The sequence below is a fragment of the Garra rufa genome, chromosome 17, assembly GCF_049309525.1.
Source record: "Garra rufa chromosome 17, GarRuf1.0, whole genome shotgun sequence".
Classification (NCBI taxonomy): Eukaryota; Metazoa; Chordata; class Actinopteri; order Cypriniformes; family Cyprinidae; genus Garra; species Garra rufa.
Window position 1 is genome coordinate 16,938,224 of NC_133377.1, and position 14,893 is coordinate 16,953,116.

The window sequence follows — 14,893 nt, forward strand, 5'->3', positions numbered from 1 at the left end:
ACTATAACGGCTGAGACTTAAAGTATGATTACAGAGGGATTGTCTTAAATAACCTCAGAGAGAAAAGACACTGTGAGCTAAATCTTACGCTGGCAGAACACATTTAGCAAAGAGGAGAGCTGAGTTACGCGAATTACGGGAAGGACAGTTAAGCATCAGGTTTGAGTTTAAGGGAATACTTGGGATTATTTGAGGTAGCCATTGAGCGATGTAAGAAGTATCTTTATATTTGGTTACATAAGCAGATACCATTCGCTTTAACACACAATTTAAGGCTGTCATTAGGAAACCAGTTTCGTTTCCACATCGTCCTCTATTACTTTAAAGTTGTAGTTTAAAGTTTACCAGTCATTTATACACTTCGGACACGACTCGCCTGGCATTTTACATGTTGATTCAAGCTGCAAACTGCAGGCCAACTGCATAGAAAGAAGCATCTCAGTGCTGTAGACAGAAAGTAGGCTGTTTGAGGTAAGATCCCGGTCGTTCTTAAAGAACATTGCGCTTATGTGCTCTTGGGACTGCTTTTAGAAAAAGAAGTGTGAGATAAATATGCACAGGCTTTCCAGAAAGCCACTGGGGAAATTCCTTGAGAAGGTATGGCCTGTCCGACGCAGAGCAACCTGAAAAATCTCTGGCTTATCAGTGTGTCAGCATGCCAGGCATCAGAAACATGAGGAAAGGTGCCTTTGTGGGCCCTGCAGAGAAGAACTGATTCCATCAAGCTCATGATAGTGGTTCAGTCAGGTGTACTGGGTTTAATTAATAATTGGAATTTACTGGATGATCCATGAATGATTAATTTATTATAATATGATATTAATTGCTCATATGATACATGAATTCCTTATTAATTGAGCAAAGAGGCATATGGCAGCAGCCAATGGTGCATCTCGCACACAAATTTACTTTAAAATGGATCGTCGGCCCAAAATTCTGTCATCATCTACTTTTGGAACACATGCATTTGAAACGTTTATTTATTTAGTCTGATCAATAAAAGGCAGTGAGGTCCAATGTTGTTTAGACCCTACTAACTTTTATTATATAGGAAAAATCAGTAAAAATGTCCTTCAAAAGCTCCACAGAATAAAACAAAATCTATAGTTGAAACTTGGATATATTTTAGAGTAGTCAATGTGCAGCTTGTATAGCAGTATAGATTTACTGTCCTCTGAAAATAACTCAACATACAGCCATTACTGTCAAAATAGCTGGAAACAAAAGTGAATACACCCTAAGTGATAACAGCAGTATGTTGTTTAGCCATGCAAAGCCACATGTCCTATTCATCATGTTTTAGTTTTTGTCTGCTTGACAGGACCATACAAAGTTGTGTATCTTGTATTAGAGCAGTTAAAATTAGATGCTTTAAGTACATTTATCTCATACTGACCACTGGATGTTCAACATGGCATCTCATGGCAAAGAACTCTCTGAGGATTTGAAAATTAGAATTGTTGCTCTCCACAAAGATGACCAAGGCTATTAGAGGTTCAGTAACACCCTGAAACCGAGTTACATTACAGTGGTCAGGGTCATACAGAGGTTTTTCCAAGATGGTTCCATTCGGAACATGCCTTGCAAGTATTGATCATCGAAGTTGAGCACTCATTCTGTGCATCAGGTGCAGATCCTGGCTTCAAACAACAGATGCATGAGTGCTGCCAGCATTGCTTTAAAGGTCGCAGAAGTAGAAGGTCAGCTTGTCAGTGCTCAGACCATACGCCTCACACTGCAACAAGTCGGTTTGCATAGGCGTCGTCCCAGAAGGAAGCCTCATCTGAAGCTGGCTCACAAGAAAGCCTGCAAACAGTTTGCTGAAGACAACCTGTCCAAGAGCATGAATTACAGGAACCATGTCCTGTGGTCTGATAAGACTAAGATAAACTTGTTTGGCTCAGATGGTGTCCAGTATGTGTGGCGATGCCCTGGTGAGGAGTACCAAGAAAAATATGCCTTGTCTACAGTCAAGCATGGTGGTGGTAGCATCATGGTCTGGGGCTGTATGAGTGCTGCTGGTACTGAGGAGCTGCAGTTCATTGAGGGAAACATGGATTACATTATGTACTGTACATTCTGAAGCAGAACATGATGCCTTTCCTCCAGAAACTAGGCTGAACGACAATTTTCCAACATGATAATGACCCCAAACACACCACCAAGATGACAACTGCCTTGCTGAGGAAGCTGAAGGTGAAGGTGATGGGGTGGCCAAGTATGTCTCTAGACATGAACCCTATTAAGCACCTGTGGGTCATCCTCAAGCATAAGGTGGAGAAGCACCATGTGTCTAACGTCCAGCAGCTCCGTGAGGAGTGGAAGAGGATCCCATCAACAACCTGCACATGTCATGACTCTGGGCTGCGGGTTTTCCCTCAGCCACCTGAGGTCGCTGTTTCCCTTCATCTTGCACTGCACTTCCCTGATTGTCTACACCTGTCTTGTTGTCTTGATTATGACACTCGTTTCCTCCACAGCTGTTCACTATCACCACAGACTTTATAATCTCCACTCTCCCACCACTCTTGTGAGTCTGCATTGTATCCTGTATCCTGTATCCTGTCTCTCGTGCCTGACGTGGCGGTGTCCGCTATCTCCGTTCCTGACGTGGCGGTGTCCGCTATCTCCGTGCCTGACGCGGCGGTGTCCGCTATCTCCGTGCCTGACGCGCCGGAGACCGCTATCTCTGTTCCTGACGCGGCGGTGTCCGCTATCTCCGTGCCTGACGCGCCGGAGACCGCGCTCTCTGTTCCGGACGCGGCGGTGACCGCGCTCTCTGTTCCTGACGCGGCGGTGACCACGCTCTCTGTGCCTGACGCGGCGGTGACTGCTGGCGTTCCTCTGGCGGCTATGCCAGCTCACATTCCTCTGGCGGCTATGCCGGCTCGTGTTCCTCTGGCAGCGGTGCCCGCTGACGTTCCTCTGGCGACTGACGTTCCTCTGGCGGCTAAGCCAACTCACGTTCCTCCACTGCACGGGCCTGGCCCGCCATCCCTCCCCCTGTTTCACCAGTCCCCTGTTCCACCTCCCTCCAGACTTGTTTCGGCCTCAGGGAACGTCTGGAAGCCGTTCCGTAGGGGAGGGGTACTGTCATGACTCTGGGCTGCGGGTTTTCCCTCAGCCACCTGAGGTCGCTGTTTCCCTTCATCTTGCACTGCACTTCCCTGATTGTCTACACCTGTCTTGTTGTCTTGATTATGACACTCGTTTCCTCCACAGCTGTTCACTATCACCACAGACTTTATAATCTCCACTCTCCCACCACTCTTGTGAGTCTGCATTGTATCCTGTATCCTGTCTCTAGTCCTGTTTGTATTCTGTGTTCCGAGTTTCTTGACCTTTGATTTTGTTCCTGATATTGTTTATTTTATATTTCAGTTTATGTCTAGTTGTGCCATGTTGGCCTTTTTGTTTGTTTAGTTTGTTTTCATTTCATTAAAAATACTCACCTGCATTTGGACCCAGATCTCCTCTTTCCCTTACTCACCCGTGACAGCACAGCCAGATAACAATGGTGCTAAAACAATATATGGACACTTTGGACAAGTTCACTTAGGGTGTACTCACATTTGTTGCCAGCTATTTTGACAATAATGGCTGTATGTTGAGTTATTTTCAGAGGACAGTAAATCTATACTGCTATACAAGCTGCACATTGACTATCAAAGTTTCATTTCTATATCATTGTCCCTTAAGAAGATATACTAAAATGGTTGCTGAAATGTGAGGAGTGAATTCACTTTTGACATACTGTATATACAGTATGTAACACTTTACAATAAGGTGTCATATGCAAGGTTATTATAGTTAACGAAAACTAACGAAAAAACTAAAACTAGAATTGAAAAAGCATTTTCGTTAACTGAAATAAAAATAAAAACGAGAGTTTTAAAAAAAACGAAAACTAACTGAAACTGTTTTGTGTGTATACAAAACGAACTTAAACTAACTAATATTATAGCAAAAACGTCCTTCGTTTTCGTCTTTGTAAATACATTGTGGCGATATGGATCCAAATCTATGGCCGGCTTTTTCACCTTGCCCACTAATTAAAACGGAAGTCTGGGAGTGAGCGGAAGGAAAAAAACGTGAAGGAAACGGAACCTGAAAGAAACTGTGACCAAAGGTGTTGGATTGTTTGCTTGCGCAGACCGAGTGTGAACGCCAAAACATCTGAGAAAATTGGTGGTGCATTAATACCGGTTGCAACTTAAGTCCAGCCTGGTTCGCCTGCCGCAGGTGCTATAGTTTCTCTTCTTCTGATAAACTCCGCTGAAGCTCCAAAGATTTGTGTCCCAGCCTGTAAATTGGTTGGCCGCCCAGACGCTGCCTGCTTCACGCATCAGATGCGCACACAAACAATCACACTGCACGAAAACTCACGCTCTCGCACTCAAACAACACACACTGCAAACTGATCGAACCTAAATTTATTTTCTCATTTTTGATTTTTGTGTTGTGATGTGTGAAAACGGTGAACTTTAAGACAGTTTCCAGTTGAGTTAAAAACGAAACAGACACTTTTTGTCTTTTTTAGTAGGAGGACACTTCTTTTTTATGGTTTCACTTTCTATTGGACTTTTTGAATTGAGCAAGTGAAAAGCCTTTTTCTCAATGAATTAATGTTTTTTTTTTTTTATTAATGCTGTGGAAATGAAAAAAAGTAAATATATTGTTTTCCACTTCATTCTTTCCTTCTGATGTTTGTGTTGTGTTTTATTTATTTTTTATTTGGCAAAATTTGGAATCTTTGCCTTGTCTGGTGCCCGAACAGCACTATTAAGTACAACAATTTGAAAACAAAAAGTCAAAACGAAATAAAAACTAAAACTAATGAAAAATCCAAAACTATTATAACCTTGGTCATATGTTAACATTAGTTCATTTGTTAACTAACATAACAAACAATAACCAGTTATTATAGTTTTTATTAATTACAGTAACATTTATTACAGTATTTATTACTTTATTATTTGTTTTAGTTAGCTCACAGTGCATTAACTAATGTTAACAACACAACTTTTGATTTTAATAATGCATTAGTAAATGTTGAAATTAATATTAACTAAGATTAATAAAAGCTGTATTTTTAAGTTAATAAACGTAAGTATTTTGCATTCTTAGTTCATGTTAACTAACTAATGTTAACTAACTAATGAAACCTTATTGTGAAGTGTTTTCAAAATATTTGTTCAAATTGTTACTGCCTTTAGTCATTATTCTGGAATTAATGTAAAAATGCAGAAAAACAATATGAAATGTATAATTAGTATTAAAAATATTAAATAAAAATAATAATAATTACAAAATATAAAATAGATTTATATTTGTTATCTCGTTTTTATGCAATGTGCAAACATAAAGTGTAACAGGTACATCAATGTTTATATCTTATAAATATAAAACTGCCTCCTCATTTTAAGACCGCACACCACTGATATCTATTTGAATTTTTATAATTACTTCTACTGTCTTCGAAATATGGTTAACATAATCTAAAATATACTTCAAAGCCATTTCTACTTAAATTTGTTCAGACAAGTAATAACTGTAATACTTAAATTTAATAAAGCCTGCCTCTCTCTTACAATGGAGTAATCCTTCAGTGGATATTGTACTACATATATTATAATAAATGTTACAAATGAAAAATAAACAATTCATGATACTGTGACACGGTACAGTTCTAAGACATTTCGCCTGTTACATGCCTTGGTCACTTTTTAAAGTGTAACATAATTAAATATCGTACAATGTGCTGTATAGATCTTTCAAGGCTCCTTAAAGTGTAAAACTCATCCATTTCCCTGTCAGATGTCTTTGGGACACTGTGTGATTTTGTGGTGCCATCAGCCAATCAGTGCTGTCATGACATCACTTTTCTGCGGCTCCAGAGTTATTACTCACATGACATTTTATTAAAACCCAATATGCATTTATCACAAGCCAAAAGCTCAGTGTTATGAATACAGCACAGAAATGCCAGCTAACAACTAGGTCAAATGCAGCAGGTACAATATCAGAAATACAGTGCATTTGTCCTGAAATGCTCTCTGCCTAACACTGACATCTAGGTTTATGAATGATGGGCAATACCAATTTTACAGTAACGATGGGTCTCTCATTTGCGCACATTGTCATCATTTTTAATAATGTGCCTTTGGGATATTCAGACAGAATGTGACTGGAAATGACAAAAAGGTAGGCTATAATTAGGCCACATTAGCATAAATCACATGAGCTACAGACTAGCGTCATCTTCAACCCTCATGCACAGTGCGAGCGACGCGACACGACGCGACAAAAACGCTCCCTTGTAACCAGCGAAGCGTAGACTGTTTAGGGGGCGTTCACATAGAACGCTGCGTTCGGAAACAACAGAGCCGTTTTAAAAGCGGAATGTTCACATTATACGCACAAAACGCATACAGAGAATTAAACTAGCGCGGCGTGAACGCTCTTTTAGCATCGACGCTTCAGTCGCGTACTGTCGTGTATTGTACTGTTAGGGTGCTCGAATTATCCCACAATAAAGATAAACACAATTACCGCTTTCTATAATGTGATACGCTTGCGCGTACTGCACTACAGCGCGGATGTCGATGTAACAAAGGCGATGAACAAACGACCCGATGGACTGATTGACTGATCGACATTATGAGGTGACATTTCGCATCTTTCTAGGATCGACAGGATCGCATTGACCCCCGTTTAACCCAATCCCGCATTCTGCGATTATGTAACGTTATTGATGATTTCATCGCGCTCTGGACAATGCCGGGAATTCTGCGCGCTTCACTCCGGTGACAAAACCGCACGCTATTCAGATCAACGCTTACTAGGCATTATATTAATTCTGGTATTTGTATATCAAACGCGGTAATGCTGTATTAGCGCTTCCCAAAATAGTGTGGCTTTCCTGGAGACGCTAATCTGCACAAACGGTAGGAAAAGAGCGATGATGTAATGTCACTTCAGTTCCACTATATTAAGGTTTACTCCGGCTAACAAAGACCTTGCATGTTAAAATGGCTATCAACAAGAGGCCAGCTGGGAAACACATGAGTGTAGTCTTGCAGAAGCCACTGAACATGTTTAGTGACCCCCTTTACACCACTGACAATGCAACATATACCCACCCTGTGCCTTGGCACCTAGAGTGATGTTCCCGAAGAGCGCATGTCACTTCGCTGTAGAAACACTGGCTTATAAAGCTCTGGCGCACTGAACGTTCCATTTAGAATTCTTTAAAGGATATTTACACACCGCTTGGGGCAGACTTGGTTTCTTCAGATGTACTGCTCTGTTACTGTACCCCGCAGGACAGATGTGTGTACACAATAAAGCATCTGAAAAGACGTTTACCTCACAGCGTGGCCGTTCCCTCTCCATCTATTAGTCCAGGACGACTCGGGCACCCGATTGCCTTGTAGCATTTAGGTCCAGAGAGGCAGGGCTGTCGGATGCTGGGACATGTCTTTCCTCTCGTCCAGCGGCTGGCACTGGCAGAGCTGCAATCTCGCAGCACAGCGGAACACGCTGCTTCGATGAGCGCAAGCGCCGCGCGCCACGCTATCCCGCACGAGACCATTGAGCTGCCCGCGCCACGCCCCCTTCAGTGAGCTGTCAATGGCAGTGCAGTCTGCCCCACTGCATGCTTTACAGTCGTTTACAGTATGGTCAGAGCCGGATTAACGCAAAGGCAAACTAGGCACGTGCCTAGGGCCCAATTGGCGGGATGGGGCCCAGACAGAGGGCAAAAATAAAAAAATAAATAAAATAAAATGTACAAATGTCCTATCTACAATTAATTTCGATATTTATTAATTACCAAAAAAAGCGACGATGTTTATCTTAACCATAGACTGTTACATTAGGCTATGTCACATTAACGCCAGCCCATGACTGTATATATACAAAGTATAGTCTTTGATATATAGCAGTGACCCACGGTTATGAATCAAAAAAATATTTTTAATGATATTCAGGTCGCGGACGGTCGGGTCGTTTGAAATAAAGATGCCAATTAAACGTTTGTAATTTATATAGTACTAGACACGATTTTCTATGAAATATATACTTATTGGCTGAATAATATTTACCTTTTGAATGTTAAGCGTTATTAACTGTATAAATGCTGAGGCGGGACAAAATGCCTGATTTCCCAGGTTGAACTGAGCAATGTCATTGTACTATTTTTATAGGCTACTATTTATATAGAATTATTAGACACATTTCACTATGTCTTTTCAAATGCCTATGTCTGTTTAATTTCCTTAACTATAAAATTTCTAGCACTATTTTTAAACGTTTATTCAAGCAATAATATATAAATTACCTCATATGCTTGTTTAAAACCAGGGATTAATAACGAAATCCATGTAAAAACGGTATGTTTTCTTTACATTTCCACAGAGCGAAACGAACGAAATTAAACATTACGTAATAAATTCAAAGCACTATAATTTCCTTTTTCATTTGAGAAAACTATTAATATAAAATAATATTATTTTGTCATATTCGTGATTCCTGAATTTATATATGAAAACTTCGTTTTGAAGTTCATTCGTTATGTTTGTATAAGAAAATTCGTTAACCAAGCCTATTAAGTTGATTTAAATATTCTTGATAATTTTTAGAAAAAAGGAATTAGCTTGTAGTCTATATATTTTAGGGCTACAGGCTAATATTTTTCTTAACTTTTATTACACTTTAGATCGAAATAAAATAATTCTTGATCATATTTACTGTAACATTGCAGAGTCACTGACATAATTTAGAGTATTTCGAAAACGAAACTAATCTGTATAGCCTAATGGAAAGACAAAATAAATCACAAGAACAATCTGTATTTTTCTTTTAATCAAGAACATTTCTTTTGACAAAATTACCTAATAAATGCCGAATGATGTTTGACAGTGAATGCATCTCCACCGCAGCCGCATATAATCGCTGCTGTCAGTCGCAAATATTAAACATGCGGGTCAGGAAGTGGGTAGGGTACAATTTACTTTTTTTTTTTTATGCGGTCCGAGTTGCGGGCGGGTTAGTTGAAAACGTCGGTCGGGTTCGAGTTGTATGTACATTGACCCACGCATCACTGATATATATATATATAGGCGCCAGCTAAACCAGATAAAGTTATTTGCTCTGTTTACATAGTTTACTGACACCTTTTGGTTATTTACTGGTACTACTGCCTTAACAATGACACTCCCAATGGATAAGATGATGAGGATAATTTAATAGCATTTAATAGAGCCGTGTGATGACAATAATGAATATAAAAAATAATAGTCTGATAGACTGTTTAATATACAACACATGACTTATTTTGGCATACAAACAACCAATTTGTAACCAAAGATGTAAAATGTGAATTAACTTTTATTAGTAACTTTGGTAAGTTTCAGATTTCAATTCATAAATAACATCGATGGAGGGGGGGCCCAAAAAATGCAGCCTGCCTAGTGTAGTCTATTTATTTAATCCGGCTCTGAGTATGGTTCTCCATGCAGACATACAGTGGCCCTAAAACGTGTTTGGATACTTACATCACACTTAATTCTGAATGTTATTCATTTGATTTCATAATGGAGGACAAAAGCATCTGCAAAAAATTTAGAGCATTCATTTTACTTTTTTGAGCTGTTACTTTTAATCAACTTGGTTTTAGTGGATGTATGCGATCCAGTGGTGTATAAAGTACCTGAAAGCCATATTTAAATTAGTAGTTCACCTTCAGAACAAAAATGTACAGATAATTTACTCACCCTCTTGTCATCCAAGGTGTTCATGTCTGTCTTTCTTTCTTCAGTCGTAAAGAAATTATGTTTCCTGAGGAAAACATTTCAGGATTTCTCTCCATATAATTGACTTCTATGGTGCCCCCAAGTTTGAACTTCCTAGATGCAGTTTAAATGCAGCTTCAAATGGCTCTAAACGATCACAGCCGAGGAAAAAGGGTAGAGATTAAATAGTATATAAATTGTAAAAGTTAACCAATAACCAATCGTTTCGCTAGATAAGATTGTTCCTTGGCTGGGATTGTTTAGAGCCATTTGAAGCTGCATTTAAACTGCATTTTGGAAGTTCCAACTCGGGGGAACCATAGAGAAATCCTGAAATGTTTTCCTCAAAAAAACATAATTTCCTTACGAATTAAGAAAGAAAGACATAAACATCTTGGATGACAAGGGGTTGAGTTATCTGTAAATTTTTGTTCTGAAAGTGAACTACTCCTTTAAGTAAAAGTACAGATATCTTACCAGAAAACAACAAGTCACTGTTTAGACTATTACTTGAGTAAAAGTCTTAAAGTATGTGATATTTATTGTACTTAAGCACATTTAAGATTTTAAAAATATTTTTAGTACTTAAGGATTAAAAGTAAAAGTACAAGTAAATGCACTTTTTCGCAAATGCGAGTTTATATCACCCATTTCGGGGGAAAAAAAGGGTCAGAATTGAAAGATACAAACTTGCATTTGTGAGGAAAATGATTTCTCACAATGGCGAGTTTATATCATCAATTTCTAAAAAAAAAAAAAAAAAAAAAAAAAAAAGCTGAGTTTTTATCTCACAATTCTGGGGAAAAAAAGCCAGAATTTCCTGAAAAGAAGTCAGAACTGCGAGATACAAACTTGTATTTGTGAGGAGAATTATTTCTCACAATCGCGAGTTTATATCATCAATTTTTGAGAAAAAAAGTCAGAATTCTGAGTTTTTATCTCACAGTACTGGGAAAAAAAAGCTAGAATTTTCTGAAAAGTAGTAAGAATGGTAAGATACAAAGAATTGCATTTGTGAGGAAAATGATTTCTCACAATGGCGAGTTTATATCATCAATTTCTAAGAAAAAATCCAGAATATCCTGAAAAGTCAGAATTGCGAGATACAAACTACAAATTATTTCTCACAATGGCAAGTTCATATCATCATTTTCTGAGAAAAAAAAATCTGAATTCTGAGTTTTTACCTCGCAATTCTGAGAAAAAAAGCCAGCATTTCCTGAAAAGAAGTCAGAATTGCTGTCACAACTGTCGCAGAGTGGAGCCAGGAGAAACTTGCAGGAAACCGAAGTAACAATAAAACGGATATTTATTGAAAACAAAAAAAAAACATGGCACAAAAACCAGAATGAAAAGACACGAAGTAACATTAATCACAGACAAGGGGAGTGAGGAACTGAGGACTATAAATACACAGAAACAGGGGCGTGGCAACATAACGAGATAACAATGGGAAGTACAAATATGGGCATGACCAAACCAAACTATACTGAACAAAAGGGGGAGACAAAGGAACAAACCAAAAAAACTAGAAACACAGGGGGAAAAACACTAGGAAAAACAGAACAAAACAGGACACAACACTGACAATTGCGAGATACAAACTTGCATTTGTGAGGAAAATTATTTCTCACAATGGCAAGTTTATATCATCAATTTCTGAGAAAAAAAAGTCAGTAAAAAGAAAAAAAAAAGTCAAAATTGTAAGATACAAACTCACATTTGTGAGAAAAAAAACTGAATTGCGAGTTTTATCTTTAACTTTATTCTGAGATTTAAAAAAAAGTCAGAATTATGAGTTCATATACTTTGTGTTTGCTCACAAAAACTTTTGTGACAGAAATAAAGAGGTGAAAAAGAAAACTAAATTTCAATGCAAATGCTAATTTTTTTGAGGGAAAGGCAATATTTTTGTGAGCAAACACTTTCGAGATAGTTTTGTGAGATTTTCATACAGTTTTTTCATTGTGGTTTTTTATACAGTTTTGCAAAATTAAGAAAAAAAACTTTACTATACTTTAAGTATTCAGTAGTAAACTTTGAGTAGTGTACATCTATGTTTTCAGTTTGTACTGAAGGTATACTGAAAGTTAACATGTAGGTGTACTGACACTTTACTAATTAAATACTTTTTATGCATTTTTAGTACACTTTGAAGTATAGTCTCAATTAACTAGTTTACGAAGCCAATTTCTTTCAGATTTCTCAGAGACTCAATCAGGCTCACAGAGTTTTGTTGCGATCGGGCTCCTGAATTTTGTCTAATAGGTGCTCAAACTTCATCAGCCAATGGCGGCCATGTTTTTTTGAGATAGCAAATGTCCTTTTAGACACCTGTGGCACTTTGGACCAATACCTTGCACATTTCCATGCTAATAGGATAAATAGTTGCGTAGGTTTAGCCATTTTTTATGTTTTTTTTTTTCTTTTTTCTCTTATATTGCCACCAAGCCAAGCTCAATGATTTTTGTCCTGTGACCTCAGATTGAGCTCTTACAGAAATGTCCTGAGTTTGGCGAAGGTATCTCATTCTGTTCAGGAGTTACAGGCACTTTACTAAAAGTGGCCATGCTCCTTTTGAACGTTTGGTGTTTCTTTGAGGCGGTCAGTCGAAAGTTAAACTTTTTTTGATAATTATTAATATTGACTCTCCAGAGAATCTTTCTGCACTGGTTTGGTTCCGACTGGGCAAAAAAAAAAAAAAAAAAAAAAAACAAGACCTAGGTCGCAAAAGTAGGTTTAAAAAAAAAAAATCCAAAATACTCATGGTACTGTCATGCTAGTAGCTTGCTAATTATGCTAGAAACATGATAACAACTTGTTAATCATGCAAGAAACATGCTAGTAACTTGCTACTGTCATGCTAGTAACTTGCTAATTATGCTAGCAACTTGCTAATCATGCTAGAAACATGATAACAACTTGTTAATCATGTTAAAACATGCTAGTAACTTGCTAATAATGCTAGAAACATGATAACAACTTGTTAATCATGCAAAACATGCTAGCAATTTGTTCATAATGTTAGAAACATGCTAGCAACTTGCTAATCATGCTAAAACATGCTAGTAACTTGCTAATCATGCTAGTAACTTGTTAATCATACTAGAAACATGATAGCAACTTGTTAATCATGCAAGAAACATGCTAGTAACTTGCTAATCATGCTAGAAACATGCTAGTAACTTAACAGTCATGGTACTGTCATGCTAGTAACTTGCTAATTATGCTAGAAACATGATAACAACTTGTTAATCATGCAAAACATGCTAGTAACTTGACAGTCATGGTACTGTCATGCTAGTAGCTTGCTAATTATGCTAGTAACTTGCTAATAATGCTAGAAACTTGTTAATCATGCAAAACATGCTAGCAATTTGCTAATAATGTTAGAAACATGCTAGTAACTTGCTAATCATGGTAGAAACATGATAGCAACTTGTTAATCATGCTAGTAACTTGCTAATCATGCTAGTAACTTGTTAATCATGCTAAAACATGCTAGTAACTTGCTAATCATGCTAGAAACTTGTTAATCATGCTAAAACATGCTAGTAACTTGTTAATCATGATAAAACATGCTACTAACTTGCTAATCATGCTAGTAACTTGTTAATCATGCTAAAACATGCTAGTAACTTGCTAATCATGCTAGAAACTTGTTAATCATGCTAAAACATGCTAGTAACTTGTTAATCATGCTAAAACATGCTAGTAACTTGCTAATCATGCTTGAAACTTGTTAATCATGCTAAAACATGCTAGTAACTTGTTAATCATGCTAAAACATGCTAGTAACTTGCTAATCATGCTAGAAACTTGTTAATCATACTAAAACCTGCTAGTAACTTGTTAATCATGCTAAAACATGCTAGTAACTTGCTAATCATGCTTGAAACTTGTTAATCATACTAAAACATGCTAGTAACTTGTTAATCATGCTAAAACATGCTAGTAACTTGCTAATCATGCTAGAAACTTGTTAATCATGCTAAAACCTGCTAGTAACTTGCTAATCATGCTAGTAACTTGTTAATCATGCTAAAACATGCTAGTAACTTGTTAATCATGCTAGAAACTTGTTAATCATGCTAAAACATGCTAGTAACTTGCTAATCATGCTAGAAACTTGTTAATCATGCTAAAACATGCTAGTAACTTGTTAATCATGCTAAAACATGCTAGTAACTTGCTAATCATGCTAGTAACTTGTTAATCATGCTAAAACATGCTAGTAACTTGCTAATCATGCTAGAAACGTGTTAATCATGCTAAAACATGCTAGTAACTTGTTAATCATGCTAAAACATGCTAGTAACTTGCTAATCATGCTATTAACTTGTTAATCATGCTAAAACATGCTAGTAACTTGCTAATCATGCTAGTAACCTGCTAATCATGCTAGAAACATGTTAATAACTTGACAGTCATGCTGCTGTAACTTGCTAATTATGCCACTAACTTGCTAATAATGCTAGAAGCATGCTAGTAACGTGACAGTCATTCTACTGTCATGCTAGTAACTTGCTAATTATGCCACTTGCTAATAATACTATAAACATGCTAGCAGATTGCTAATTATGCTAAAACATTCTAGCAACTTGCTAATCATGCTAGAAATATGATAGCAATTTGTGCAAGAAACATGCTAGTAACTTGCTAATTATGCTAGTAACTTGCTAATAATGCTAGAAACATGCTAGTAACGTGACAGTCATGCTACTGTCATGCTAGTAACTTGCTAATTATGCCACTTGCTAATAATACTAGAAACATGCTAGCAGATTGCTAATTATGCTAAAACATGCTAGCAACTTGCTAATCATGCTAGAAACATGATAGCAACTTGTGCAAGAAACATGCTAGTAACTTGCTAATTATGCTAGTAACTTGCTAATAATGCTAGAAACATGATAACTTGTTAATCATGCAAAACATGCTAGCAACTTGACAGCCATGCTACTGTTATGCTAGTAATTTGCTAATAATGTTAGAAACATGCTAGCAACTTGCTAATCATGCTAGAAACATAATAGCAACTTGTTAATCATGCAAGAAACATGCTAGTAATTTGACAGTCATGGTACTGTCATGCTAAC